A 4,480-nucleotide genomic window follows, 5' to 3' on the forward strand; every position below is an offset into this window, starting at 1 on the left:
TATCCATCTTAGTGAATCCAGGTAAGGGTGGATCCGAGGTAAGTCTTGGTGGATCTTGCCTTCTCGTACATCGCTCATATCAGATCCATCGTCATTCCATACGGGGTGCTGCTCGCCATGGCTAATCCACCACAGGCAACTTGCACCCGTGCCAAACAACCCAAATCCTCTATAATCACTTGAAATTGTCACTGATTCGGGATAGTGACCCCGCGTCAGGACCATTCTCTTATTTCTGAGAAAGCACTTCACCACATGACGTAATCATCATGGTCACCCTATTATGGGTACACTCATCCGGATCCAGGTCGCTTGGATCCACCTCACTGTAATGGTACACTCGCCGTGGATCCGAGCTCTCCAATCATCCAACATCATCTCGCAACCGTCTGTGATCTCCGTTGTCCCACGAAAGTTCGAGATCCACTGTATCCCTCATCCCTATACCCTGGATCCAGGTCCCTCCAGGCGGGATCCTCCCTCCTTGGATACGAACTCAGAAGTATGGGATCCGGGGTACCTCGCGGTGGATTTTGACTCCTCATTAGCCGTGGCTACTAGATCCACCGTCAGAGGGCACCGACCATCCTTCCTTCATAGGATCCACACTCGATCCACTCTTGTATAGTATATCCCATATCCATCTTAGCGAATCCAGGTAAGGGTGGATCCGAGGTAAGTCTTGGTGGATCTTGCCTTCTCGTACGTCGCTCATATCAGATCCATCGTCATTCCATACGGGGTGCTGCTCGCCATGGCTAATCCACCACAGGCAACTTGCACCCGTGCCAAACAACCCAAATCCTCTATAATCACTTGAAATTGTCACTGATTCGGGATAGTGACCCCGCGTCAGGACCATTCTCTTATTTCTGAGAAAGCACTTCACCACAGCGAGAGTAAAGCTGCCCACTGTCCAAAACGTCCTTGTAACCCGGCCGACTTGAACAGCCAGGCTAGCGTAGAGTGTCGAGTCAGGATCCGGATGGATCTTCCCACCAACAGGTTGTAATTCAGATCCAACACGCGCAGGAGCGCGAGTATCTCTTTCTCCACCGCTCCGTAGTTCACTTCATTCGGCTTCAGTGTCCGGCTGACGAAGGTGACTGGATGACAGATCCCCTCATGTTCTTGTACCAGAGCTGCTGAGACTGCCCAGTCGCTGGCATAAACTATTACCGTAGGTTGACGTTCTGGATCGAAATGACGGAGGGAAGGCGTGGTCGCGATCCTGTTCCTCAGTTCCACGAATGCGTGTTGAGCTCGGATCCACCGAGATTCTGCCTTTCCATGTTCTGATCCGTCGTCTCTATCCAGACTGGATCCTCTCTCCGTTGGTCCCGGGGTGGATCCAGCTCCTGTTTCAGGTCCTCTTCTGGCGTCGTACCACTTGGATTCCTTCGTGGATCCGACATCTCCCGGGCCAGAGCTTGTTGGATTTTTATCCGGACAGCTGGAGTGGTCATCGCAGCGAAACCTACCTCTCTCAATTCATACAATACCGCGGCAAACAGGGCGTAATCCTCGATGAACCGACTGTAGTAGTTCAAACTGCCCAAGAAGGATTGCATCGCCCGTAACGACTGCGGGAAGGACAAATCGGCTAACGAAGACAGGTCCTTAGGATTCGCCTCCAATCCCTCCTTGGAAACTCGATGGCCTAAGTAATCCACCTTGCGCATCCCCCAGTAGCTCTTTACCACACTGATAGAGAGATTCCACTTAGTACACGCCTCCAGTAGGGATGTCACTCTCTCGCACAGCTGATCCCACGATTTCGCCGGGATTAGAATGTCGTCGATGTAAGATCTGCGTCCTAACACGGACGGGGTTCCAGGATCCCCTGGCTCTCCTGCCTCAAATGGATCTACTTCCGTATGATCTTCCCCGGATCCACCCCTTTTGGGCTCCGGTATTCGGGTGAATCCATAGAGAGCGTTATCGATTAGACGTTGGTAGATCTGGGGTGCGTTCTTCAATCCAAGCGGCATCCGGTTCCACTCGAACAGTCGAAACGGTGTGATGAATGCGGATATCGCGCGAGCTCGATCCGTCATAGTAACTACCCAAAAACCGCTGGCCATGTCAAGAGAGCAGTACCAGAGTTCTTTATCCAAATCTTCCAACAGCTCATTGATTAGAGGCATCGGATACAACATCGATCGAGTCAGACCGTTAACCAGCCGGTAATCAATGCACAGACGTATATCCACCCCGTTCTTCTTGATGATGATTACCACTGGGGATGCCCACGGGGACGTTGAGAAACTGATGATCTTGGCTTGCAGCTGGCCCTTAATCAGATCCGATAGTTTTTCTCGGAGCTGAGGCGCCACCTTCCGCACCCTCTGAGCGATCGGTTTCGCGTCGCCGACATCGATGTCACATTTGACTCCGCGGGCAGCGGGCGGTAACGCATTACCTTTACCAATCAGCAGATGTCGGCTCTCCCAGATTTTCTGACGCAGACGATCCACTTCAGCAGGTTCATTCGCCCCTGGATCCACTTGGATATCATCAATCGTGACCTCCTCTGTGGTCAGTGGTACCTCCGGGATCACCGCCATGTCTTCTCCCAGATCCTCGGCGTGTAGATCCCCGCCTTCACGGTAGCAGACTTGCTCATCTTCCGTCTTCGTAGGATTTACCATTGGATCCAAACACCGCGACCCTCTTTCGCCTGGCAGTCCTTCTGTCTTCGGGGGGTCAGGTACTCTGGTATCAGGGAAACCACTATTGAGGGTTGCTGGTCTTGGTACTGTGTACCAGTTGTACCCATTAACCGGTCAACCTGAACCGGTCCAATACGATCCCGCTGTGATTATGGTACGTTGTTTATGCCACCAATGATTGGACGAGTAGAATGATTGGATGACCTAGGTAGTGAGGACAGTGTAAGCCCCGATAATTCGAATCTTCCTTCTTCCGCTCAAGTGCCTTCACTCCGGTCTCCGCACCAAGTGCAGAAGCCACTCCGTTCAGTCCCAAGCTTCGTTCCAGCACCTCTACACCGTTAACAGGTTATGAGCCCAAACGGCTTGGTATGGGCACTGCGGTGTACGCGGAATACGCGCTGGAGGAGATCACGCTCAAGTCGTCGCGGAAGCAACGGGCTCCGACGACAGGGGGAGCGGGAACATACAAGTGCGCGGTGGACACGCAGTCGCTCTTTGCGTTCGGGAAAAGGACGGCCGAGTTCTGCACAAGGAGGTGGTTTCGAGTGGTGTGAGTGGTGGATCGAAAGAGGTCGATCGAGAAGGGGAGCAACAACAAGCTCAAACAAGGATCAAGGACGGCTACAAGGTGTCAAGGGACGACGTGGTGGTGAACATGAGGGAGCCGGGAAACCTAGCGAACGCGGCAGCAACGGATACGCTGGCCAGCGCGCAGGTGGTAAACCTACAAGAATGTATGCAGTGAAGAGGCTGCAGCTGACAAGCATCATGCGGAGAGCAGCAGAATGGCTGTACGCTCGTGACCAAGACGGCTACGACTTATGTCGTCGAGGGGGAGTGTTGGAAGTGCAAGATGTGCACGTACATCGACTCCAGAGCAGTATCCTATGTTACGGCATATGGAAGGTTCTAGAAGGATCTAGGCTTGCTGGTACGACGTTCGGATGACTGTATGGCCGGTGATGGAGAGTGGTTCGGCTTAGCACTCGCAGGGGCAACGACCAACCGGAGGGTAAGCGTGGCGAGAACGGCGGTATCTAATTCAGGTTCACAACAACAGCTCCTGCGTGGTAAAGGTCTTTGAAGGTGCTGGATGCAATGTTGAAGGCGGCAATGCGCGTGGCCTTGATGTGGTGCGCTTGGTTGTGTGTGAGTATGCGTGTGTTTGGCCTTTTGTTTGGCGTTTGGTTTGGTTAATAGAAGGTGCTCCCAAATAGTCTAGGCGGTTAGGATACGTGGCTTTCACCCACGCGACCCGGGTTCGAGTCCCGGTTTGGGAATTTTGCTTTGCTTTTTCAATTCTTCGTTCCGCCATGTATATAGCGCTCGTTGTGCTTGCTGGTACGACGTTCGGATGACTGTATGGCCGGTGATGGAGAGTGGTTCGGCTTAGCACTCGCAGGGGCAACGACCAACCGGTGGGTAAGCGTGGCGAGAACGGCGGTATCTAATTCAGGTTCACAACAACAGCTCCTGCGTGGTAAAGGTCTTTGAAGGTGCTGGATGCAATGTTGAAGGCGGCAATGCGCGTGGTCTTGATGTGGTGCGCTTGGTTGTGTGTGAGTATGCGTGTGTTTGGCCTTTTGTTTGGCGTTTGTTTTGGTTAATAGAAGGTGCTCCCAAATAGTCTAGGCGGTTAGGGTACGGGGCTTTCACCCACGCGACCCGGGTTCAAGACCGGGTTTTGGAAATTATGCTTGGCTTTTTAAAATTCTTTCGTCCCCCCGGTATACAAAACTCTTAGTGACTGCTTGTGACAAACCTCAGAACGACGGAAAGCCCGGGATTGGGGAGTGAATTCGGGT

General features: G+C 52.8%; 1 pseudogene across 1 annotated transcript; it reads left to right on the plus strand.

Moving 5' to 3' along the window:
• Positions 1 to 4,292: 4,292 nt before the first annotated feature.
• PITG_30633 lies at positions 4,293 to 4,365 on the plus strand (annotated as a pseudogene). The gene has a single exon. The product of its transcript is annotated as a tRNA-OTHER (tRNA).
• The last annotated feature ends 115 nt before the right edge of the window (positions 4,366 to 4,480 follow it).

This window comes from Phytophthora infestans, genomic scaffold (genome assembly GCF_000142945.1).
Source record: "Phytophthora infestans T30-4 supercont1.118 genomic scaffold, whole genome shotgun sequence".
Lineage (NCBI taxonomy): Eukaryota > Oomycota > Peronosporomycetes > Peronosporales > Peronosporaceae > Phytophthora > Phytophthora infestans.